We start from the raw sequence: 27988 nt of genomic DNA on the forward strand, positions 1-27988 counted from the left end.
AGTCTTGCACAATTCACAGCGCTTACCAGAACACATACCCTCCCCAGTGTCCATCACCCAGTCACCCCACACCTCCCACCCCACCCCCCACTCCAGCAACCCTCAGTTTGTTTCCTGAGATTAAGAATTCCTCATATCAGTGAGGTCATATGATACATGTCTTTCTCTGTTTGACTTATTTCGCTCAGCATAATACCCTCCAGTTCCATCCACGTCGTTGCAAATGGCAAGATCTCATTCCTTTTGATGGCTGCATAATATTCCATTGTATATATATACCACATCTTCTTTATCCATTCATCTGTTGATGGACATCTTGGCTCTTTCCACAGTTTGGCTATTGTGGACATTGCTGCTATAAACATCGGGGTGCACGTAGCCTTTCGGGTCCCTACTTTTGTATCTTTGGGGTAAATACCCAGGAGTGCAATTGCTGGATCATATGGTAGCTCTATTTTCAACTTTTTGAGGAACCTCCATACTGTTTTCCAGAGTGGCTGTACCAGCTTGCATTCCCACCAACAGTGTAGGAGGGTTCCCCTTTCTCCGCATCCCCACCAACATCTGTCATTTCCTGACTTGTTAATTTTAGCCATTCTGACTGGTGTGAGGTGGTATCTCATTGAGGTTTTGATTTGGATTTCCCTGATGCCGAGTGATATTGAACACTTTTTCATGTGTCTGTTGGCCGTTTGGATGTCTTCTTTGGAAAAATGTCTGTTCATGTCTTCTGCCCATTTCTTGATTGGATTCTTTGTTCTTTTGGTGTTGAGTTTGATGAGTTCTTTATAGATTTTTGGATACTAGCCCTTTATCTGATATGTCATTTGCAAATATCTTCTCCCATTCTGTCAGTTGTCTTTTGGTTTTGCTGACTGTTTCCTTTGCTTTGCAAAAGCTTTTTATCTTGATGAAGTCCCAATAGTTCATTTTTGCCCTTGCTTCCCTTGCCTTTGGCGATGTTTCTAGGAAGAAGTTGCTGTGGCTGAGGTCGAAGAGGTTGCTGCCTGTGTTCTCCTTTAGGATTTTGATGGACTCCTGTCTCACATTGAGGTCTTTCAACCATTTGGAGTCTATTTTTGTGTGTGGTGTAAGGAAATGGTCCAGTTTCATTCTTCTGCATGTGGCTGTCCAATTTTTCTGGGGTCTCTGTTCTGATCCATTGATCTGTATGTCTTGAGAATTGTAGGTGAGAAACAGTTTACTATATTCCTTTCTTAAGCCAAGTTATAGAATGAGTGATGGGAAAGGACCTTTGTTTATAGGAATTGCCTTGTTTAATCTGCCCGGAGGCTCAGAGAGGAGAATGACTTACCCAGAGTGTAGTAAATTGGACTCCAAACTGAGACCAGAACTATCAACTCCCGACTTCTAAACCAGTGCTCATTCTAACCCACTGTGCTGATTTCATTATTTCATGGAAGTGGTACTTAAGTGATTTACTAATAGCAACGTTTGCTAGAAAGTACAACAGCTAAAAACATTTAGTACCATGACTAATAAACAGTTTCGAGATGGCCAAAGATTGACTAAGGCTAATCATTAGGAAATATGAGAATTCAGTTGGTGGAAACATTTGGAAGATGATGCCTATAATAATAACATGCAACATTTGAAGTGGGCTTTATAATTTGAAAATCACTTTCATATTCTGAAAGTTGTTGATTTGAGTTTTGCACTAGGCACTTTTTTTCAGACAAGGGAACTAAGACAGTTAAAGTAATTTGGTCGAGGTGACATGGTTGACAGAGGCAGGACTCAAACTGAGGTCTGGCAGGAGAGAAACACATTGAAACAGGGACACCTGAATAGCAAGGATCTTTCTGGGTGCTGACCCTGGCATATGCAGATCCACAAGAATCTATTTTCAGGGGATTTCCACTCTTACCCTCTGCATAGAACCTTGCAAAACTGGTAGAAAATCTGCCTGGAAGGAGGGAGTCAGCTCTCTCTCATAGCAGAACATTTCCTTCTCATATGAGACGTCTGCAAGGGCCCTCAGGGTGCCCCCTTACACCTCCTCTCTTTACACAGAGAATAAATCATGCTCTGTGTTCACACTCATTATATACAGAAAGCAGTTTATTAGCAGTTTGTTATGATCTGCATGTAGTTTGTAAATCTTGCCCCCAAATCAATTTCTGTTGTTCTTCTTGGAAAGCAATCTGTTTTGTCAATAACCTTACCTTACAAAGATGCTGAAACAGCAGCGGCAAATGCAAGGATGGAAAGTTCTATCACGAATAAGCAGGAAAACAAAGGACGTCGGGGGCAACATGAAAAATACCAGCACAAAAATGTAATAATTAGAAAAGCCAAAAATGAGGTAGTGCAGTAACAGCACAACTATAAAAACACACCTTCTCCTTTGTTCCTTCCTCCTTTACTGAACTTTGCAAACATAGAGCCTGGCTTGGGCTGACACTGCCCATTTCAGGTTTTCTATGTCTGAACTGCTCTCACAACTAAAGTGAATGATGTTATCATGAATGAAGTTTTTTTTTTTTTCCTTTTTATACACATGCATTCACTAAACATCTCTTGGTGACAACTACCTGTCGACCATCGTGCTCATCAATGGGGATAAAATGATTGATACTATCTCCCCTTAAGAACCTCAGAGTTTAATGGATTAAAAATATCCTCACCTAGACCATGATTTAATTATGAGTAATGGTTTTGTACAGGTAATCTCTGTCAATTTTAGATTCTATAAGCATCATAAAGATTTTAATTTTAGGTATTTCCTTGTGGGTGCTGGGAAGACAGAAGAATTTTAATATAACACTGTAGGATCATATGGCAGGATGGTGGTGGGCATTCAGAATGTCCTACTGTGAAAAAGAAGTATCATAGCATGAGATTAAGAGCAAATTCAAAGGTCAGACAGATCTGGGCTAAAATCCTGATCTCCTGAAAAAGTACCAATTATATGACACTGGGAAAGCTGTTAAATCTCTGTAAGCCTATTTCCTGAATCAAACAATAGACCTTACAGTACTTAACTGCATCAGGTTTGTAAGAATTAGTGACATGATGCAGGTAAGAACTGCAGCACCTAAAAAGTGTTCCCTATACATTTGTTATTATTGTAGTAGTATCCCTCATTATTATCTGAAGGATCACAATAAGCCCTCTGTTTTTTCCAGTATCCACTATCAAGGCAGATGGGGAGAAATTGCCATGTTTAAATTCCAGCACACTCCACTTCTTACAAGAGATGGAGCCATCTCTTTTTTCTGTTTTGATAATAGCAGCTGTGAATAGAACACTGGAGGCCCCCCAAACACATGGCAAAAGAGAAGAACATTAAGAAATATTTCAGCAAGGTGGGGGGAAGGCCCCCCCAACAGCAGCAATTCCAAATGAAGCTACTAATCTTTTTTATAGTTATGTTGGGTGTTATTGGAAATACATGGAGTCACATGACCTGCTTTCTTAGATGCCATTTAATCAAATCTTTATATAGAGTCAATTATGGGCTGAGAATAATTCACTAAACACGGGCTGGAAACCTGTGATGGTAGGAATTCGGAGATGTAAATGAGGAGTCTATATTAACCATCTTTCTTAGAACAGCTATTCAGGGACAGAGGAAGAGATCACCACCCTTGCAGAATAAAATTTCACTTGCAAAGCTCGGCAATATTTAGTTTTAAAAGCCTATGTGTTACATGTTACGAGATTTTCTGTAGTGATGCTTTGTATGCACAACGCACTGATCCTAATTGAAATGCTGAGTAGTTTGTTTCTCCAAGGTTCCAATTCTTGATACATCTTCTGCATATCAAATACCCAGAACAATGCTGCCGCCCTGGCAGATGTGCAAATAAATGTGCTCTGTCGCATTTCTGCCGCGCTGCCGAGAACAGCTCATTTCAAAATCATCCTCAGCCCCAGATGGCTTGAAACAAAATAGTTTTGAAATCTAGGTGACCTATTTTTCCAAACTATTGTTGCGATTATCTTGGAGGAAACTAATCTAGATAAAAGGAAGAGGTGAGCATTGCTATGTTCTGTGGGACTCTGAACCGAGGCTTTTTCCTGGTAAACATAGCCATGAATTTAAGAGGCAGTGCAGAACCTTTGCAGCATTCAGCCCATGACTGGAGGAGCTGTTGCTTTCACTCCCGTGGAAACCTCATCCAGAATCCCTCCAACGAGGCCCCCTTTGTTGTCAGGTTTCAGAAGTAGGAGACTATGTGTAATTGTCCAGCCCTGGACACTTGGAGAGCACTGGGACTAGTGACCCTAGGAGAGCAGGTTTAATCAGGTCTGTCCTGAGCAAAATGGAATCTTACCATTGCTCTGCTCAGAAGCCTAGGTTGCCTTACACCCCCCAAGGATCTCTTTCAGCTTAATGATTTCTTTTCCTAAAAATTCTAAGCAGGGTCTTTTATTGTCATACTAGGTCTTCGTTGTCCTCATTGACCTCTCCCGCCTAGTCCATTCAAAGTGGAACTAAATGATTCTTGTTTCTCTGTCACGTGGCCTCTGTACATCTGGCCTGGGACATTACCCTCATTCCCTGGTCACTGACTTTATTCCAGTCTAACAAACTTGCCACAATTCTTTTAGCCCCTCTGTCCACTTGCATTCTTGATGAACCTAAAATGGCCTGAAATCACTCAGTTAAAAAAAAACAAAAACAATATGAGTGTATGGGTAGGAAATCATCCAGTGTATGGTTCTGCCGAGACCATTTATTGAGCATTTTCTATGTGCCAGACACAGTGCCAAACACAATACCAAGCATTATTTTTATTTAGTTTTTGCAACTGTATTTTCAGGTTATTATTATTCCTGTTTCACAGATGGGATAGTGAGGCTTAGAGAACATATACAACTTCTGCAGTCTTGCAGGTAATGAAATGGCCAAGCCCATTTCAAGCCAGGCACAGCTGACCTTGAAGTCTGCTTCCCTAACCACCATACTCCATTGCTTCCTCTTTAAAGACAAAATCTTGCATTTGCTCTGCTGGGAAAGGTTTTCAGGGAATAAATATTTCACAGAACAAAACTTTTTATTTGACATCATCTAACCTTGCCTTAGGCTTTTGAAATTATAACACTTTAGAGATATCAGGCTTGGCAATTTTTCTGTCCTTCATTTTCCCCACTCTACCTAGTTTTTATTGATGATGCTGGAGCATCTTCATCCAGTTACCAGAGTGCTGGCTCAAGTGGCTTCATTTTATTCTCTTGAAAGTGAGTAGGTGAATTAGGCAAGGATGGAATTAAGACTTTATAGATGGGAAAACCAACATGGAGGGGTTAAATGTGTTGGACAGGGTCCTGCATCTGTGCCTAAAATTGATGTTGGCCAATTCTTAATTCAGGGACATCCTGACTTATTATGTGGGAGTGCAATATCTATCTATCTGTCTATCTATCTATTATCTATCTATCTATCTATCTATCTGTCATCTATCCATCCATCCATCTGGACAGTGATTAAAAAGGAAAAGAAAACTACTGATCCAACTCTTTTAAAAATCAGTTCAAAGTGCCCCAACTTGGGAAGACTTATTACAGAAGGGTGAGTATGGGAAGATCTTCCCCTTGTATCACCATCCCATATAATGGACCTGAGTTTGAGTTTGGGCTGAGCCCCTTACTATCCTGGTTAGCTCAAGGGATTTAGTAAATCACTCTGAACCTCAATTTCTTCTCATTACATTAAAATGATAATAGTTCTTACCTGATAGAGTTTTTAAATTCAAAGCCTATAAAGCACTTAGTCCAATGCTTGGCACACAATAAGTGCATGATACATTGATGTTTTTGTTTTTCTTTCTTTCTTTTTTTTTTTGTTATTGTTATTGAAGAGCAAGAAATAAAAACATATTGCTGTAGAACACTTTGTCTCATTACATGAAGCTGCAGGTGTGATAACAAGTAAGAGGAAGGTGACATAAATAATGGTGTTAGAAAATGTATGTTTGGCGTGTTTACCTGAGCCTTCATTTATAAGCATGTGCCACATTAGCTGGTAAAAGAAAACTGCCTTGTGTTGTAAGTTCTCTAGAATAAAAAACTGAGTTAAGGTCAGGTGTCATGTATCCTCAGGACATATTTCAGTGCTTGGTAATAGTGAGGGTTCAAAAAAAGGGTAGAATTATGCATAAAGGAATAGTTTATTTAATTAACTTCTCATTTGTTTTTGTAACCCTATTATCTTGCAGTGTGCCTGCCACAAAATAAGTCCTCAATTAGGTATCTGGTGAAGTGAATTGTTCTTCTTTATAACAAATAGCATTTTCTAGACATTGAATTGCATTTGATTAAAACTCCTTTGGAGGTGTGAAAAGGCCTTCCCACAGGTAGTGGGAAATTATAAGATCATTTTACCACAGTATCTCCCAGATACGTTATGTATCTCTTTTTTCAGGTTTTGGTCCATTCGTTGTATTTTTTTTAAAGAGTTACTGTGTTTGGGATTATTATCCCCAGGCTACTATGAAGAGACAACCATGTAGTGACAGCTAATAGATACAACAGAATGAGTACTTTTTAAGGCAGGTGCTGTTCTTTCCTGTAATGTGTAATGATGTAATGATGGCTTATACAGACTGCATAATGAATGAGACATAGGCAGAGCTATAATTACTAAAAATAACTGTCAAAAGGCATAGAAGAGTAAGAGAGAATCATCTTGTGAATATTAAGGAGGGATATTAACTTTTTACTATATTTGGATCAGTGATTACCTGTTTTTAAAAATTGTCTGTGACCCGGGCGCCTGGGTGGCTCAGTTGGTTGGGCGACTGCCTTCGGCTCAGGTCATGATCCTGGAGTCCCGGGATCGAGTCCCGCATCGGGCTCCCTGCTCGGCAGGGAGTCTGCTTCTCCCTCTACTCTCCCCCCTCTCATGTGCTCTCTCTCTCTCATTCTCTCTCTCAAATAAATAAATAAAATCTTTAAAAAAAAAAAAATTGTCTGTGACCAAACACCCAGCAGTAAGAGAAGTGTTCTTTTTTTGAAAACAGTGGCCACACCTCATCCCATGGCATTGCCCACAATTAATGTTAATAACCCAAACGGGGCACTATAATAGAATGTCCCACCTAGAATGTACAAAGTCGTTGTATTCAACTCTTCCCCTACCCCGTTTGAATAATAATAAATTTAATCGCACAAACGTTTCTTATTTTTTTTATTCTACACGGTCTCCATATTTTAGTTAACATATGTGGGAGGCTTGTGAATTTGTTGACTTTAATTAATTTCATTCTCTAAAGATGAAATCGTCTCGCATAGTGCCGAAATAGAACTCTTTTGTTTTCTAAAAGATTTATGTAAGCCAGAGAGTGGGTATTAAATCACTGTATCTTATGCTAGTTTATAAAATGTTTAGCTAGCATACTAAATACCATGTAAATCAACGTGTTTACAAAATACACATATATCTGGGTTTTGTTGTGTCTGATTACATGGGACATATGATAGTGCTTTTCTCTAGGTTTAGTATTAAATTGAGAGTAACAAGGCCTAAAAGGCCAAGTAGCTTAGAAAGTCCAACCTTACTGAAATGCAAAAGTTATGGATTAAATTGCAAAATTTCCGCTCTTAAATAAAATGGAATTCCCACTATTTCCTTTATATTCAATACCATACTAATAATTTGTGGCTGCATTTTTCAAACTGCAAAATGTAATTACTGACACACTGTTCTTCCTGTCCCAGAAGTGCTTTGCTCCTGCTGGGTAACTGTAAGCATCATGAAAGTCGAGCGTCTCTCCTGCAGTACAACGTGAAAGGGGCTGCAGGCGGACAGAAAGAGGATGGGAGTGAGAGGAACCGTAGCGATCTTCTACCTTTAATTTGTTAAAAGCAGACGATTCTTTGAGAACATTAGGTATTGCGGTATCAGGAGAACAGCAAATTAGTTTTCTTTTATCTGTCAGAACACCACGCTTGACATCTTTAACATCAGATGAGTTAGTTTCTTCATTTTGCTGTCAAAAACTGACCTCTGGGCCCCGGAGCTGAAATATGTAATGCAAAGAAGAGTTTGGGAATAAAGAGGAACAATAGCTTTATTGCTTGGTGGGGCCAAGGAAGCTGCAGCAGGCTCAGGCTTTCAAAACCTGCAAGTCTCCCCGCTCCCCCTGGAAGGGGCTGGAGGGCTTTGGAGGGAAGTACAGGATCCAGCCGGTTTTGACAGGAATTGTGTATGTGCTGTCAGCCTGGGCTGTCCTGTGTTTGGGGTGGTACGGGTTCCTGGAACAAAAGGCTAAGAAGGGGGGAGGGGAGGTTTGCAGAAGAGAGGAGAAAGGATACTTAGTTTAAAATTGAGCTTGGGGGCGCCTGTGTGGCTCAGTCGCTAAGCGTCTGCCTTCAGCTCAGGTCATGATCCCAGGGTCCTGGGATGGAGACCCGCATCGGGCTCCCTGCTGGGGGGTGGGAGCCTGCTTCTCCCTCTCCCACTCCCCTGCTTGTGTTCCCTCTCTCGCTGTCTCTCTCTCTGTCAAATAAATAAATAAATAATCTTTAAAAAAACAATAAGAAATAAATAAAATCAAGCTTGGCTGAAGCATTAGTGCAGGTCATTTTGATTCTTGTTCAACTTTATGCTTTTAAGAGGTTTCAGTTACACTTCTGATGTAAACCAAATATTGTCACCATCCTTCCATGAGTAACATTGCCCCACGTTATCCTTTTGTTGGCTGTACTTCTCTGGGGCTGGTCTTGTACTTTAAAAGTCTCAGGTCAAATACCCTTTATTCTATAGGAAAAAAAGAAATAAGAAATTTCAGTTTATGATATTCTGGAGGCTGCTGGTGCGAATTCTCAAAGATTTAGGAATTTGGGGAAATCATGAAGAGGAATTTTCAGGAAACAGCCACTCCTTACACAAGGAACCTCCCATGTGCAAAATGCATAATCAAAAACAAAGAAAAAATTAAAGGGATAGAGCTGGGAGAGAGAAGTGAAGTGAAGAGTAAGGAAGGGTAGGGAAAGGAAGAAGGGAATAACTAAAAAGAGCAAGGACACAGACCTGAAATCTGTGATAGCAACTTATAACAGCATCCCTGAAAAAGTGCACAGGTATTTATAAAACCGCAAGGGTGAGAATTGCAACCAGAAGCAAAATACTTAGATTAGTCATTTGCAGCAAAGTTGGGTAGAGAGTGCAAAGAGCAATGAGTTGATCTTTAAAATGTTACGGATGTGGAGGACCCTTTAGAAATCATTCAGTTCACTGGTTTTAAAATGTTGTACCTTCAAGTACTTTCTGTATTGTAAACTATTTATGAATACCCAGGATAACGAGGACTAATACCTGTTGACAGGTAGTATAGTGTTCCATAATTGATCTTTTTATTTTTATTTTTATTTTATTGTTATGTTAATCACCATACATTACATCATTAGTTTTTGATGTAGTGTTCCATGATTCATTGTTTGTGTATAATACCCAGTGCTCCATGCAGAACGTGCCCTCTTTAATACCCATCACCAGGCTAACCCATCCCCCCACCCCCCTCCCCTCTAGAACCCTCAGTTTGTTTCTCAGAGTCCATAGTCTCTCATGGTGATCTTAAACGCTTGTTTCTAAGGTTAAACCTTCCTAAGAGGTCCTAGCCTTGGGAAAAATAAGGAAGGTAACACCCATTCTCTCCTACACCCAAGTATGGAAGAAATAGGATTGAAAAACAATAATGTCATTAGATGGCTTGAAGGGGCCATCTTTTTTTTTTTTTAAAGGATTTTATTTTTTTAAGTAATTTCTATACCCAGCATGGGGCTTGAACTCATGGCCCCGAGATCAAGAGTTGCAATCTCCACCGACTGAGCCAGTCAGGCACCCCTTGAAATGGCCATCTTTTACTCAGAGAGGAGAGTTTAAAAAAACAAAAAACTCCCACTATGATTATGGATTTTTCCACTTTAATTTATAATTTGGTCAACTTGCTTTGTGTTCTTTGAGGCTATGTTAGTAGATACATACACGTTTAGAATTTTTATATCTTTCTGGGGAAATTGAATTTTATCATTATGAATTTAATCTATTTATTCCTGTAAAATTTATTTTTGTTATTAGTGCAGCCAACACTTTTTTCAGTTATGTTTTTATGTTTATACAATATATAACATAAATATGCATTTATATATTTTTAACTATTTTATGTCTTTGTACTATAGATAGAGCTCTTTAAAGAACATGTAATTTTGGATTTTTTGCTTGTTTTTTCCCAGTGTGCCAATTTTATCTTTTAACTGATGTATTTAATTTAAGTTAATGTAATTTGATGAAATATAATGTAATTACTGATATTTGAATTTATATCTACTACTTCATTATATATTTTCTGTTTGCCCCAAGAGTTCTGTATTAGTTTATTTTCTTCTCCTTCCTTAATTTCTTTTGGATTAATGGGAATTTTTATTATTATTATTTTTAAAGATTTATTTATTGGGCACCTGGGTGGCTCAGTAGGTTAAGCATCTGCCTACAGCTCAGGTCATGATCTTAGGTCCTGGGATCAAGTCCCACATCGGGCTCCCTGCTCAGCAGGGAGTCTGCTTCTCCCCACCCCCCCACTCATGCTCTCTCACATTCTCTCAAATAAATAAATAAAATCTTTAAAAAATTTTAAAAATAGATTTATTTATTTATTTTAGAGAGAGAAAGAGCACGAGTGGGGAGAGGGGGGAGGGGCAGGATGAGAGGTAGACCAGCAGACTCCCCACCGAGTCAGGGGGACCCTGACGTGGGGCTCCATCCCAGGACCCTGAGATCATGACCTCACCCAAACTCAAGAGTTGGATTCAACTGACTGAGCTACCCAGGCACCCCAATACGAAATTTTTAAAATCATTTAATTTCTTCTCTCTGTTAATTTAGCAGTTACAAACTATTCTTTTAGTGCTAACCTAGTCATTGTAACATAGTCTTGGGTTATCAAAACCTGACTTTAATCCATCTATCTTCCTCCTACTCCTTAAAACCATATTTACCCCTTTGGAATTCTAGACCTATGTGCTATTATTTTTGTGAATAATTATATGAAAAAATTTTGGTCCATTCATTGTATTTTTTTTTTTAAAGAGTTACTGTGTTGGGGATTATTATCCCTAGACTACTATGAAAAGACAAACTATGTAGTGACAGCTAATAGATACAACAGAATAGGGACTTTTTAAGCCATGTGTTGTTTTTTCCTGTAATGTGTAATGATGGCTCACACAGACTACATAAATATTCCCAAGAAATATTCAAATTTTAAAGTAGTCTGTGTTCATTTAGATTTGCCCAGATTTTTATCACTTTCCTGTTCTTATTTCTCCCTTGTATCATTTTCCTTCTGCTTGAAAAATACTCTTCAGAATTGTCTTTAATATCCATCTGAAATGTCTTTATTTTACCTTCATTCTTAAAGGATATTTTCAGTAGATACAGGATTCTTATTTGACAGTTACTTTCTTTTGACAGACTGAAAGTATCATTCCACTGTCTTCTGCTCCTCATGTCTCTGTTGAGAAGTCTGCCATCAGTATAACTGCTGTTCTTCTGTAGGCTGCCCATCTATTCTGCTGACAGCTCTTAAGATTTTTCTCTTTATCTTTGATTCTTGCTGGTACTTACTGGACTTCTTGAGTCTATGGATTGGTATGCTTTGTCAATTCCGGGAAAAATTTAGCAATTATCTCTTTAAACACTGCCTCTGCCCCATTCTGTCTCTTGGATCCTTCTGTGGCTCCACTGAATATAGACCAGACTTTAATGCAGAATCCTTGATGTCTTCTCCTGCATCTTGCCTCATTTTCCATCTCTTGATCTCTCCATGGTTGACCTGTCTTTCATTCACTGATTCTTCTATTGCACCTAGACTGCCAGTGAGCTCATCTATTGATTTCTTAATTTTGGTTGCTATTCCTTCTCAGTTCTATAATTTCTCTTCTATGTCACTCTTTATATTTTAAGGTTGCCTTTCAAAACTTTCAAGCTAAATTTTTATCTCCTTGAATTAAGGTAACCATAGCTGTTTTATGGGACCTTTCTGGTGATTACAATACTTAAAGACTTTATGTTTCTGTTGTCTCTTGATTCTGCTGGTTTCTCACAAATGCTATCTTGTCTCCTCATGTCACCTTTGAATGTGTGCTGAGCATGGTATTTCAATAATCGTTAGTAGAAATCATTTGAGCGGTCCATGGCAATTTTCTTTTGCTTTTCCCAGTCTTCTGTGAGTAATAGCAATCTGGGATTACCTTAATCTAAGTTTGGAGTTTGAGATTTTCTGGGTCGTGTAGATGACTCACAGCCAGGCTGGAGTCTTTATGAATATTCTTTTACTTTTACTTCATCTTTTCTTTAAGTATGCAGCATCTGAGGTCACAGCCCAAAGCAAGGACAGTTTACCTGGATCCCAGCTTTTTCCTCTCTAGTCTCATTAGTCTATCAAAAACTCATTTCAGCCTCTTGGCCATTGCTTCTGGATTAGCAAATACCATCAAACCAAAAGCCCCTGACTGCTCTGTGTTCTTGACTCTGGGTTCCTATTTCTCCCCAAATCTCAGCCTAGGAATTCTTTACAAATCTTGTTTGTTCTTTAGTGCTTTTTAAAAGTCGGATTTTTTTCCCAGACTTTTAAGTTGTCTTTATTGATTGAGGGTTAGTCAGAATTATCTGGTCTCCCATTAATTAATGAGAATCCTCAGTGTACTTAAACATTTACTGTTTTTCCTACTATTAATTTCTTTATAACTAAAATGGGATTACCTACTTCTTCAGACTGTTTTAAGCAAATTGATGCATGCAGAGCCCGGAGAATAGTATCTGGTACTTACTGAATGTTCAATATAAATATAAATACTGTTTTTCCTAACATTATTGCTGTTTGTTAAAAATACCTCCTAAAAAATGGGGTTCCTTGGTGCCTTAATCGGTTAAGCGTCCAACTCTTGATTTCAGCTTAGGTCATGATCTCAAGGTCCTGAGATCGAGCCCCCCACCCCCACTCTTTGGGCTCCGCCCTGCGGGGAGTCTGCTTGAGATTCTCTCTCTCCCTCTCCCTCTGCCCCTCCCCCACTTGTGTGCTCTCTCTCCCTCTCAAATAAATAAATCTTTAAAATGGTGAAAAAAAATACCTCCTAAAAAATGGAACCTTGATGTTAATGAAGGTTCACACTTGCAAAAAGGCTTAGTTTGTGAACTATCAAAAAAGTTAAACAAATGTTAAGCAATTTGGTATTAGTATAATAAAGATATGCTAATTCTACCATCCTTAAAATGAAAACAGAGCTGAACCAGCTGCATTATATCACTCTTGGCTAGAAATATTTTAAATATAAAATGTCACAAATTTATACAACATATTATCAATATTCGGGATGGTGTGGTTTATTTTTGGAGATGACCAGTTTTGATAGTTCCCTATACTCTCACTTTCCTGCCCTCCTTTTACACATATTTCTGAATTGTTAACCATATTACTCAGAGAAGCCCTGTCTACCTAGCACTACTTGGGTTTGTGATCTCAGCATAACAAAGAGTATTTATTTCAACATTCAGAATTCTCAAAAGAGTTACTGCTTAACTTTTTACTTGAGAAAGAAAATGGAAAGTGTCTACATTTGAAGCTGAAATGTGTGCCCTTCCGTTTTTGCTTTTAAACATTCATAGACATGGCCATTATTTCCATCAAGTGGGAGGGGTGGGTGCTAGGTGCTGTGTGGTTATGGTGTCTAGATTAAGATGGATGAGGGAGCAACCGAGTGAAACATCCAATTCCTAGTTTTAAAATGTCTCCTCCCCCCTCCACTAACTGATATTGGCAAAGCAGTTTTTTGATGCGAGAAAGCCACACAAAGAAATGTGCGTGAAGCCTTGTGTAGGTATTATTAGTGGAAAGACTTTAAAATTTGTTTCCCATCCTGCATGTTCCTATTGCTTCAACAGTCATATGATTTCACAAGGGACTATATGCAAAACATGATCTTTTTCATACCAAAATTAAAATGAAAGAGAAACAGGACTTTATAAAATGATGGATAAAAAGGCACTATTTAATCAAATCTTGTCATTTAACAGATGCAGAAACTGAGACCTAGGGAACATAAATTGCTTTATCACAAATAAACTTGACCAAATCCCTTCCCTGGGCTGGGGGAAACCCAGTGGGAATCTTGGTCCTATGGGCCTTCTAGTTATTTCCTGGAGTAGCTGCAAAGCATGACTTCTGCAGATGAGTGTGGAGTGTAGCCAAAAAGGTCAGCCCAGAACAGGAGGAGAGTTTCAGACATGGGGCTGATAGTAGGTGTGCAGTTGAAGAACTGAGACAAAGCCAAAGATCAGAACAGAGAGGATTTGAATCAGAAGACAAAGTTCAAAGTGAAAACATGGCATACATTTTTGAAATCTAAATTATGGAAAAATCAAGGTTCCTTGTAGAATGTTCTAAATGGCGTAAAGTCTGCACAACTAGTTTTAAGTTGTATAGCTGGTAAAGATCTCTTTATCAACACCTTAAAGTCTACCATCTCATAAGAATTTACTGTGTGTTACACACTATAATTTACATTCATTGTTTCATTTAATTTTCTAAAATACTTGCGAGGTCAGTGATAGTACTATTCCACTTTTATCCAAGAGGAAACTGGGCTTAATAAAATCAGGTTGTCCCCAATTCCTACAGCATCTGTCTCTAAGCTGTCTGCATTGTCACCAGTATGTCACCCTGTTTCCATGTTCCTTAACATTCGTTTCCGCTGCCTGATTGAAAAGTCCGGGAAGGAAAGAAACCATCCCTTTTACTCACTACTGAGTCTCCACCTCCAAGCATAGTACCCAATGCAAAAGAAATACCTGTTGAATAAACTAATAAAGGAATAAATGAATAGAATATACCATTTTGTCATCACTCCTGTGGACCAGCAACCACCTCATCATGATTCTAGAAAACCACAGGCTCTGAGTTTGATGGCATGTTTCCCCTGCTATTAGGCACAAGCATCTATTTCTTGGCAGTCATGGTCCTATTGTCTTTTCCTTCAAGCCCATGTTCTCAAAATCCCTATGAACATGAAAATAAGGACAGTTTTTTTTTTTTTTAAGGTGGATCCGTTCATGTCTCTATCGTTGTAAAATGCTGTCATTTAACGTGTTACCTTTTCAACAAAGTGAGTAATTTTCAGAAAAATGTAAGAGCCTGAGATTTTGGCTTTACAAAATAATGTAAATGTTTTTATTCCTCTCTGTTCAGAAACAGTCATTTGTTACCTAGACATTTCACTCCTTGGAATGTGTCCCTATAACTGATTCAGAAATCTGCATCAAGATATAAAAGAATAGTAGTACCTTGCATTTGCATAATGTAATTAAGTTTTCAGAGCTGTACCCCATCACATCTATCATTTTATTTTACATTTCTCTTCAGCAAAACCTTGGTGCGTTTTGAATTCATTGTGCCATAATAATATAGAGTTGAATACCATTAAAACATTGGTATTGAAGGATAGAACTACAACCATCATTTGTACAGCACTATATAAACTGCTTTCACATATATTATCATAGTGGACCTCACAACAACTCTGAAAGGAGATAAAGCAAGTATTATAATCTTTATTTTACAGACCAGGAAATGGGGTCTCAAAAGGTAAATGACTTGTTTCTGAAGGTCACCCGGCTAGTAGGTGGCGAAGCTCAGACTAGATTCTACGATTTTTGACTTCTAAGTGAAATAAGCCCGTTGCAAAAAATTGTATGTTGTGTTTTTCACTTCTTGACACTTTGCTGTACATGCAATGCATACCTGTTGGTTTCAGATATTTTATTTGACTTTTCTTTTTTGATAGCTAATATATTTGATGGAAGAGATGATAAAATTGTGTGTCACCGCAGAATGTATGTATCTCTGTAATATTATAAAGCAGTGGCAATATTTTTTGAAAAATTTTTAGGGGGGCACCTGGGTGGCTCAGTTGGTTAAGCATTTAACTCTTGATTTTGGCCCAGGTCATGATGTTAGGGTCGTGGGATGGAGCCATGCATGGGGCTCCCTGCTCAGTGGGGAGTCTGCTTCTCCCTTTTCCCCTCCCTCCACTCATGCTCTCACTCTCTCTCAAAATAAATAAATCTTTTAAAAAAATACAAGCAAAGCAAGAAAAGAAAGATTAATTTTTTCCCCTCTCATTTACTTCATATTGATTTCAGAATAATTAATATGTGACTTGCTGTTAGTAGGATAGACCACAGAAACTATTTAATTGCATTTTTTACATAATTTAAAGGGCATACTGGGTACATTAGTATATATGTACTTATTTAAATAAAGATGCTTATAGATCCATGTGCAAATGCATAGAAATAATTACAAATATGTAATTTTAGGCATGGGTGCATACATAAATAATTATAGATGTTTACATAAACATTTTAAGGGAATGTGTGCATGTATATTTCCTTTTTTTCTATATAATTAAATTTTTTCCAGTTTTATTGAAATATAATTGACATATGACATTGTATTAGTTTTACATGTACAACATAATGATTTGATATATATATATATATATAGCAAAATGATTACCACAATAAGTTTAGTTAACATTTGTCACCATACATAGTGACAATTTTTTTTATTTTTTTATTTATTTATTTTTTTTTTTTTAAAGATTTATTTATTTATTTATTTGAGAGAGAGAATGGGAGACAGAGAGCATGAGAGGGGGGAGGGTCAGAGGGAGAAGCAGACTCCCCGCTGAGCAGGGAGCCTGATGCGGGACTCGATCCCGGGACTCCAGGATCATGACCTGAGCCGAAGGCAGTCGCTTAACCAACTGAGCCACCCAGGCGCCCAATTTTTTTTATTTTGATGAAAACTTTTAAGATCTACTCTCTTAGCAACTATCAAATATGCAATACAGTATTGTTAACTGTAGTCATTTACAGCCCTAAAAATTATCTTATACCTGGAAATTTGTACCTTTTGACCACCTTCGCCCATTTCCCTTATCCTCTAAATCCGCACCTCTGCCAACCACAAATCTGATCTGTTTCTATGAGTTTGGTTTTTTTATATTCCACATGTAAGTGAGATCATACAGTATTTGTGTTTCTCTGACTTCTTTTACTTGTGTGTGTATCTCTTCATACACAAATACATGCAAGTTTATATAATAGTTGCATAATGTAGACCCTTAACATTCTCAGCAGATGTCTGAGATCTTCGCAATTCCCCTAATGTAATGAAGTTTTCCTAACACGGTTATAAAATATCATTTAAACGTAAGACAGCTCCACAAATCTAAACTACGTGTATGATTCATTTAAAACACCTTACTTGCTGCCACAGCTCAACTTCTTGATTTTTTTCAAAAGACCTCTTTTTAGATACAAAGATCACTCTTAGGTCTTTCCATACCCACACGAGAGCCAACCACTGGCTAAATCTGGGTCATGATTTTCACCAAGAAACAAAATGTGCTGTTGGTGAGGTGGTGATGGTTGCTTCACTTTAAGGAAAGTCACGGCTGGCTTCAGCAGCACATATACTTTAGGAAAATCACTGCATTTCTAAAGAGTAAGGCTGCTTTGGGATGTGGGCAGTTGCCTATGCTCACTCACCAGCAGTAACCCAGGCTACACGCTGGTTTCAGAGTGCCCACAGTTCAAACCTAGGAATCCACACTATTACACCATGGCCTCATGCCATGGACCTTGGAGGTCACTCACAAATGTTGTATTTCTTTGATTAAGATACAGTTCACTGTATTTTGTAACACTGATTTACTAACATCTTTTCAGGAAAAGAAAATACTTCGATTGTAAGCAGTGTCTCAGTTTCCAGAATATTGAAGTGTATGGGGGTCATATTAGAATGGAAGCAACAGAAGTTAAAATTGTGGATGAAAAAGAACAAGTTTAAAGGATGTTTAGTCTGTAGATTGATGATTAATCATAATTAAACTATGTGTTGGTAATCATAATTCCAACTTGCTCCTCCTCCCACCTGACCAGCTGCCAGTTAAGTCTTGAAGTGTGCAGAACGTCAGAATCACCTGGGAGCTTGCTAAAAATGGAGATTCCAAGTCCTCACCTCAGAGCTGATTCAGAATGTGTAGAGACGGAGCCTAACTTCGATAGTTTTAACTGACTCCTCAGGTGACACTAAATCTCTTCAAAGTTTGAGAGTCAATGTCTGAAACCCATTGCTGAGAGAAGTGTGGATCTTTCTTTGGCCCACTTTCCTTTTTTAAATTTTATTTTGATTTTCATTTGTCTTTTTTTTTTTTGAAATTGATACTATGCTTCCATTGTCACTTGAACCTTAGTTCGTTAGAATTTCATCATATGTATCTAAATGTGTAGAATATTTTCATACTCAATAATTTAACACTTCCAAGAATATCTCTTAAGAAAATCTTTTAGAAAGTAAGTATTTGTTGGTAGTATATAATATAAATTTAAATCCCCCTTCTTTCTGACTTGTACTCTTAGAAGAAAGTACTCAGAAATCATCCTCAGCTGGGGCACCTGGGTGGCTCAGTCGGTTAAGCGTCAGCCTTTGGCTTAGGTCATGATCCCGGGGTCCTTGGATCGAGCCCTGCATCAGGCTCCCTACTCAACAGAGAGCCTGCTTCTCCCTCTCCCTCTGTCTGCCACTCCCCCTCTCCCTCTGCTTGTGCACTCTCCCTCTCTCTCTCTCTGTCAAATAAATAAATAAAATCTTTAAAAAAAATCATCCCCAGCTTAAGCTTTTTTGTAACTGATTTTTCTCAGACTAGTCAATGTTTCGCCTACATCAAAACAGCCCAAGTTCTATGGAAACATCAATTCAGATCATGGCTTCTTTCCCACCTCTTGTTTCAATTCCTTTTTGCTAGGAAGACTCTTGCTATTTTGAACCTGATTTATGTAGCAAACATTGACTCACCGAATTCAGTGTCACAAACCCGCTGTTACATATCACATCAACAGTCTTAGTCAAACATTTGGAAGGAGAATGCATGACAGAAAATGTATATGTCTGTCAAATTTGGAGTGGGATATGTCACCAGGGAGGATGTACCAATGTTAGCAAAACTGGTGGCTACACATTGCATTTCTGTGAGGAATAGCATTGTTAAAAGTTGAATGAGAGAATGTCATGGATCGTGAAAGGGGACCCTATCACTCTACCACAATTTGGCAGTAATCCAGTATTTCCTAAAGTGTGATGTTAAATGGGACATGGATGGATTTTTTCTCCCTATAATTATATATTTATTATAGCATTTAGTAGAAAAATATTACTAACACACCAGAACTTCGGGTTTACAGGTATGCCTGCTTAGATGAAGGCTAAAATAGATGGACTTTAAGGAAAAAATGAGTTGATTTAAAGAAAAATTAATTAAATAATATTATAGGTAGCATGTAACTATAGTGAAAATTGTGAGGGTCGTATGAAAATGTCTGACATTTGGGAAGCAGTGTATTTATCAATATTGGCTGTACATCCATCATGGGCATCCAGCATCCCTAGGAGCACGTGTTCATTTCTGTCCTTTCTGGGACTTTACAGCTTGGCTGCACTTGCCAGGCACTCAGCACAATGCCTGGCGCGTAGGATTAATAACTATGTATTAAGTCACAATGTCTGTTGAAACTGTTCAACTTCCTGTATAAAAAAATGTTCACATGTCCTCAAAGAAAAAATGGTCACATGTCCTAGGAGGACAACACAAAGATAAACACACATAAGCTTTGACAGCAGAAAGAACCCTTCACTGACTGTCATTCTCTGAGTAGATTATTAAGCTTCTCAGCATCTGTGTTTTCCCATCTGACAGATGGAGGTAATATTTAGGTAGATCGTAGTTTTTAGGATAAATGGCCGAATTTACATAAATTTCTAGTCATACTGCATGGCACATTGTGGGTATTCAATACTATAACTGTTATTCTTTTTTTTTAAAGAGATGTCCATTATATCAGGTGGCCATTAAAGGTGTTAAGAAAGAGAATTGTGAGTATTTATGACAGAAGATGTTAACACATAGGCATCATTGGGAAGAGGGACAAGACAGAGGAAGAGATCATGAATAGAATACCTCAGCCAGAGTCCCCATCCCCATCCTTACAAGTGCTGACTGCAAAGAGTTACTGGTCAGTTCTTTGTTAGAATGTACTTACTGGCCTTGAACCCATTCCTGATACTCAAGACTTGGGGAAGACGAAAAGAGCAGGCATCCCTTTTAAGCCTTTCTTTAATCAGGTAGCTAAGGTGATTCATTTCTGCAAAAGTGTTTTCTTATTAACACATTTTAAGACTTTTCTCTCCGTTCTACTCTTTATCACAGCTGCATGATATTCCACTGCACAGGTATTCCATTGTAGATACGGATATTTAAATTGTTCCCAGTCTCTTGCTACTACAAACAATGCTATAGTGACTAGCCTTACACAAAAGTCTTTCACACATGTGCAACTCTACCTATAGTAGAAATTCCTAGAAGTAGAATGTGTAAGTCAAGGGTGCATGCATTTTCAATTGTCAAATATGTTGCCACATAGCTGTACAGGAAGATTGTGCTAGTTTACTCTTCCACTACAGTATAGGAGAATTTCCCCACATCCATGCCAAAACGGCACTTAAAAAAATTTTTTTTTCTGATACATAAAAAACAGAATTATAGCTTTAAATTGCAAGTCCTTAGTTATGCAGAAGATTGAACTGCTCTCTTTCAATGCTTTGTGTTAAACTAAATGACCAACCTTCCAGCCACTTTATCCTGAAAATAGATGGTCAGAGCATTTCTGCCCTGAAATTGACCTTAGATTTCACTTAGCCCAACTCTCACTTTGCTGGTCTGAAAGTTGAAGCCCAAAGTGGAGAGAGTTTTGCCAAGAGTCGCATAGTATCTCAAACATATCTTTTACTTAACAAGTGACCATTTACTGTCTCTGAGTTAAATGCTCTTCGAATTCCCTTCTGGCTCCGATAATCTACTGCTTAAGGTGCAGAAAAGATAAGTGACTGTATTAGAACTCTGGGGTTCAAACCCAGCTTGAGCAAGACAAGTTTTTCCACACATTCACGATGGGCTTGTCTGATTCAAAAGGCATTCCAAGGAATCGAGTAATCAGAGGATAATTATCCTTAAGAGCAAGGAATAGTCTGTCTTGAAGCACCAATGAGCAGATTCCAAAAAGAGATTTCTCTCACGCATCCTGGCTATAGCAGATGATGAGATAAAATTATCCCGGCTGATTTGTGTGCAGATGTTTGCCTGTACCTTGTTATTCACACTCTGCTATGCTGTGAGTGCTATTTTTCTCTCTCTGGCTTCATCCAGTAAATGCTGCATCCATCAGAAAAGTGAACAAACACAGCTCCATTGGGCCTCAGGCTGCCCTTACACACAGCCACGCTGCAGCATTTCTGCTTCTGAGAAGCTTCCTAACTCCACCTCAGATCCTTTCTTCAAAGTCAGAATAATCAGCCTTATCAACTACAAAAATTACTGACAGCTGAAGATCTGTACAAGTTAAGGAAGCAAAACCTGTCAGACTTCACTGTTGAGTAATGGTCGTGCTGATTGATTATCAAAGAGGATCCATTGATTTTCCATGGAGAAGCTGATTGAAATTTAGTAGATAATTTAGTCCTACAGGAGAGTGCATCATCCCCCCCGACTCCCCTGTTCGCTCTCTTCTTACGTTGCCCCACCTCCAATGTTGGAGATCCCTCCTCTCATTCTCTTTAGCACTAGAGGCCCCAGTAGGGGAAGGCAAGGAGACAAAGGGAGAGCACAACACCATCTCTTCTTGAGAGCAGAAAGTATGAGAGATCTGGATGTTATCACTAGATCTACCATTAACTAGCTCTGGGACTTGAAGCAAGTCAAAACATACTCTTTATCTCTGAAGTTCTTTTGTTTTGAAATTCTAAGATTGGCTTTTTTTATGCCTTGTGAAACTCCCATCTGTATCTAACGTGATAGTCACCATCCATTTAATTTTCAACTATACTTATTTTTTTCCTTCCTAAATGTTCAATTATTGTTACACTTATATAGATTCAATTTTGGTTATTTTAGAAATTCTATTTGTGTGATTATTTTCATCATTTTTATAAAAATTGTATATTTTATAATTAGTGCTTGTATTTAAAATCTTACTTTATTTTTTAGTATTTTTAGCATATATAACTTATATTCTGTGCCTGATGATTTCAATATTTGGACCTTTGTAACTCTGATTTTATTGTCTGCTCCTCTTTCCCAGTAAAATTTTCTACCTTGGAACTTTATCTGGGAGAATTTTTTGAGATCTATTTTGATGGTATGCTTCTCCAAATAAGTTTTCAGTTTGCTTCTGTCTGTTCACTTAGATCACTGGTTTTTCATCCAACATGTTTTCAACTAACATAGGTAGTATATTTTCAGGTCACACACCATCATAAAGGATGGATGACTTGTGGCAATTTGCCTTGGTATTCTTCTGGTAGAGTTGGCTGATACTTAGTTCTTTTTGGTAACCCAATTATGTGCAGGCTCCTTCCTAAAATAAAAGGCCATATTCTTGATAGACACTAGGGTTTATTTCCTGTCCCTAGTGTCCAAGAATCATCACATTTTGATGATACCCCTAGGATTGAATCATCTGTGGTGTTTGTTTACATTCCTGGAATCCTATTTTTGGTCCATTATTGGTTGTTGCTATTGTTGTTAACTGTAAATTTAGGTGTGTAAGTGGGCAAAATGTTCAAGAAAACTAGATCAGTATATTGCTGGAAAAGAAATTCTTTTTAATTCATCTCGATTTCCCAAGCCACTCAGCCCTATTCCCACCTCACTTGCCTGTCTTCCTACCTTCTTTCTTCATGGTCTTACTCGTATAAAACACTCCTTCTCTAATTTTCTTACCAATGTAGATAACTTTCAGGATCTGTTTGTCAATTACCTTCTCTTACCCTGGAAATCTTTCTACATCTATCTTCTCTATACCCACCAAGGTTAAAGCCTAATTCTATCTTGTTTAACAATTGCAGTAATTTTCTTACTGTAACCCATTTTGACTTACTAATGCACAACTTTGTTCATGTCACACACCTATTCAAACCATCAGCAATCCATTTGGCCTACTGAATAAGTCTTTTAGCTGGCCTAAATTACCTTTCCAGCTCTATTTTCTCTCAGTTTCCTTTACCTACAGCATATAATAATAAAACACGCACACACACACACACACACACACATATATGTATTATCTGCACACCAATATCTATCTATCTATCTATCTATCTACATCTATAATCTGCTTTATATGATTGGGGTCACAACATGAGCAAAACAAGAAGGGGTGGAACAGTATAGGCCAATTATAGGAAAAGGTGGGTAGCAAATAGATTCTTTATAGCCAAATGTTAGGCTACATAGATTGTGATAAATGAGATTTGGGTCAGATTGTAGAGCTTTCAATGCCAGAGAGGTTGTCTTTATTCTGTGCACCAGAGGGCATGAATGAAAGACCATATTGTATTTGTTTTTGTATCACCACTTTGCACAATTCTAGGGAGCATACATGAATGACATCTCCCAAAATTGTGCAGTGGGTTAGTCTCAGTAAAGCTTATACCAAATAAAAAAAAATCTTAAGCATGACTAGCGTTTGGTTCCTGCTTACTAAATTTTGTCCAGTCTCCACTGGGATATGTCTTAACATTATTTTTGTATTTACCTAACCTTGTTGGATTGAGGAGAGTTAAGACAGGTAATGATCTGTAATATTGAGAAGATCTCCACAGAATATTGTTTTGTTTTTGTCTCTTCTTTGAAACGGAAGCAATATTCTAATATTATATTCACAGATTTTAGATACTGGATGTGCTGTGGCTTTCAAATGCATAATAGAAATATGTATTATTCTGCATAACCTTACCAGAAAAAAAATATTTTGATTTATTTAACTTATATCTAAGTCAAGCAGGTATGCCAAACATTAGTTCTCAACTCCTATAAATCATTATATAATAAATGAGTATAAATGAGGGAGAAAAATCCCTGAACTAGCTAGCTCTCTGACATTCTCTCTCTCTGTCTCTTTCACACACACACACACACACACACACAGATACACCTTCGCTTCCATAACAGTAGGAGAAGAAAAGAGAAAAGCAAGCCCTGCTTTGCTGGTCAGAAGCTAAGGAAGAATAGAAATGTCTGGGCCAAGGGCACAAGTGAGGCCTGCTTCAGTTGGAGCACTGCTATCCCTGTTAGTAATGCCATAAGAAGGAATTCTGGCTCTCCCTAGAGAGGAAATATGGGAACTGGTATAGCCAAGCTGCAGACTAAGAGAAGCCATCATAAATTTTACCTATGTTGAGTCTTAAGGAAAGAAAGCCTGGATCCTGAGGGTCTTCTGCCTTCTAAAATGGGTGTGGAAGGAAACCCAGCAATTCGTGCCATTTTCTTTTCCTTTTTATCCTGTCAACCAATGAATAGGCTTTTCTTTGTTTAAGCTTGTGCTAAAGAGCCCTTAATTTAGTTCAATTGGTAACTACCTATAAACTGCCAAATTTGGTACAAAAATCACTCCATAAGAGTCCTGAGTGTTAATACTTATCATGTCTTCAATTTGGTTTGACTCTAACTTGATTGTGAATACTCATCTATAGTCTTAACTTTGAGAATGAGGGGAGAAAATCCTTCTGGTCCTATGTCCAAAAATGGTCACATACAAAACAGATTGACTTGCTTGCCTGTGCTTCTATTATTCTGTGCCTTCAGTTTATTCAGCCTCTAATTTAGAACCTCTAACACAAAATTTGTCACAATTTTATAAGCTTTGAGCCACATATATTTATTACTTTGGTCAAAAGGACGAGGCATAAGGGGCGCCTTGGTGGCGCAATCGGTTAAGCATCCGACTCTTGATTTTGGCCCAGGTCATGATCTCAAGGTTTGTGGGATTGAGCCCCATGTTGGGGTCCGAGTGCGAGTCTGCTTAAGACTTTCTCTCTTTCTCCGACTGCCCCTCCCACACCCCCACTTGGTCTCTCTCAAATAAATAAATTTTTAAAAAAGGACAAGAGACCTAAAATTGGATTCCTATGTCTTTAAAAACAACTTTTGTTTTCTGTGTTTTATTTTCTTCATTTGACAGTGGTTTCCATCTTTACTGTATTTTTTGCAAAGATGAACTCTGATTCTTCCAACAGCAAAGAATGAATCCAAACAATACTAAGAGATAAGAAAAGTTTGAGAAATATGCAGTCTCAAAAGGAGAAGTAACATGGAGGCAAAATTCAGAGAGGCACGAGTGGCCAAATTATACATCAGACTGTGAAAGCTGCAGATGGAAATTGCCAGCCACAAAGATGGAGGGAGTCCGGGAGAATGACAAATAGCAGCTTTGACAAGCATAGCCTATCAATTTCACTAGACAATTATAGGACCTGTAGGGATCATTGGGGTGGCTCATTTTCCTGCATGGCCTCTCCATCTATCAGGAAGTTCTGGCCTGGGGTAATGACTGCTTGTGGTGTAGACAGCCCACTGAGGAGTCCTGTTTCTATTTTCGCTGCCCATCATATGATTGTGATCCCCAAATTAGCCACAGAGACAAGATTGGAAACACCCAAAAAGATAAGGAGCTGCCGGCATCCCTCTGGAAAATGAACTTTATCTTCTCTAGCCAAAATAGAACCTTAAAGGAATTTTTTAAACCTCAGCAGTTTTCCAGTGTAGGCAGTAGCACCTGCCAGCTGACTGGTCAACATTAAATCTCAGATTGGATGAAAATGATCCTATTTGACACCAAGAGCTAAGTTTAAATATATTAAATAATTGTCCCTAAAACTCGTTAAGCAAGTTACTGAAAATGTCAGTAGAAAAAAGTATTTCTTTGGGAAGGAGGAAACACCACAGATATACTAAATAGATTTGACTTTATACTGAAATCTGACATGTCTAATCAGAAGTTCAACCCCAAAATTAATTGGAATTCTGAATCTTTAAACCACTTAAGCCATTAAACCTGAGTTTTTAAAAATCCTTTGAAATTGGGACTTGGCAAGACTGACACTAAAGGACAAAAACTTGAACTTAAAAAATTACCATAAAAATAAGTTAATGCCTTAACTAGAATGGAAATAAGGTATTATAATTCCATATTTTGGGACATTTTATTTTATGCCCCCCACTCTCTGTCACCCCCCCAAAAGATTAATTAAGCTTTCAGCATTTTTTATTACAAAGAAAAGTCTTTGCAAAATCTCTTTGCCATCCGTAACCCCACGCGTCGCTCACCAGTCTATTTCGTTCATCACTTTTTAATTCTGAAAGATGAAAAAAGAAAATGATTTGTAATTTATAGTTATGACATAAATGGATGAGATTATCTCAATGACTCTTCACCAAGGTCTCATCAAACGTCAGATGTCTAATAGTAATAATAATGCTAAAATGTATTGAGTTTTACTGTGTGCCAATTACTCTTGTATGTATTTGCATATATTAGCTTTTTTCATCCAAATCATGACCCTATGAGGCAGAAATTAAAAGCTGGGCAGAGACAAGTTAAATAATGTGTCCAAGTCCAATGTAACCACTGTAGTTGGTTAAAGCTGGTCTTTTCGCCCTGGGGTCTGACTCCAGAGCTCTGACCCTTAACCATTGTGCAACATCATTTTTCTGTAATTTTTAAGATATATGGGTATGTGACTAAATTTTAAATAGCTAACTCTAAAGATAGAAAAAATATGTATGATTTTTACTGTTTTCATCAAATAAAAATAGTCTGCCGTTTTAGAATGTATACAAAATTAATGGTACAAATAATTACTGTTGCGCCATTTGATAAGACAAAATGATAAAGAGTATCCACTTTCTCTAACTTGTAGAAAGAAATCGTTTGTTTTCATTTTTTACACTTTTACAGTGTTTATCATCACTGTTAGAGTTGACAGTTTTCCCTGATATTCTTAACTGTCTTGTCAATCTTATCATTCGCCACAGATTTTTAAAAAGACAAATCTTCTGAATCTAACTTGGCACAAGCAAGAGAGAGAGAGACAGAGAGAGATTGAGAGAGGGAAGAGAGACAGAGGTCTGTGACAGAGAGAGATGGAGAGAGAGATCTTTGTTTTGCTTTCAGGTGAACGCTTCTCCCACACCCTCAGGCCATAGTTGCAAGCGCTCTGCTCTCTTCTTGCGTTCATCAATCTAATCATTCATTCACTCTTTCTTTTATTTAAAAAATAGTTTATTGCAGACTGTACTGTTTTTATGGTAGTCACTATAGTGAGCAAAACCCCACATCATCTGTTTTCACGGGGCTTCCTTTTTAGTGGGGCAATAAATATTGATAAAAAAATCAAACAAATATATAACCACATGCTGCGACACAACACTATTTAGAAAAAAATAGCCAATGCTGTGAAAATGTACAGGAGAAGAACCTGGCCTGATCTGGAAAAAACAGGAAGACTTCCTGGGGCTGCTGTAACAAATTACCAAAAACTGGGTGATGAAAACAACAGAGATGTATTCTCTCTCAGTTCTGGAGGCCAGAAATCTGAAACCCAGGTGTCAGCAGAGTTGGTTCTTTCTGGAGGCTCAGGGATCTCTTCTGGGCCTTTCTCCAAGCTTCTGGTAGTTGCTGCCAATCCCTGGTGTTCCTTGGCTTGTCCACGCATGACTCCAGTCTCTGCCTCCTTCATCCAGGCGTTTTTCCCTGTATGTGTCTCTGTGTGTGTTTCTGTGCAAATTTTCCTTTCCTTAAAAGCACACTATTCACTGGATTAAGGCCTACCCTAATCCATAAGACCTCCTCTTAATTGATTACATTTGCAAAGACCTTATTTTCAAATAAGGTCACATGCAAAGGTATCAGGACTTTGGACTTGGCCATAATTTTTTAGGGAGCACAGCTCAACCTACAACAGTCTCCTTGAGTCAATTACATTTAAGTTGAGATCATTAGAATTTAAAGGAGAGAGGACCCTGCAAGGGAAGTGCAGTGTGTTAGGGAGCATTCTATTTGATGACT

General features: G+C 38.1%; 1 protein-coding gene across 7 annotated transcripts in view; it reads left to right on the top strand.

The window, feature by feature from the left end:
• JAKMIP2 (janus kinase and microtubule interacting protein 2) overlaps window positions 1-27988 on the top strand; it is a 157302-nt gene that overhangs the window by 45059 nt on the left and 84255 nt on the right. The window contains exon 1 of one of the 7 annotated variants that reach the window (XM_078067325.1): window positions 17995-18115. The exons of the other annotated variants lie outside the window; for them this stretch is intronic. The gene's annotated coding sequence lies outside the window, so the exon portion shown is untranslated. Of the gene's footprint in view, window positions 1-17994; window positions 18116-27988 lie in introns of those variants that run through there. 7 annotated transcript variants of the gene reach the window in all.

The sequence above is a fragment of the Halichoerus grypus genome, chromosome 2, assembly GCF_964656455.1.
Source record: "Halichoerus grypus chromosome 2, mHalGry1.hap1.1, whole genome shotgun sequence".
NCBI lineage: Eukaryota > Metazoa > Chordata > Mammalia > Carnivora > Phocidae > Halichoerus > Halichoerus grypus.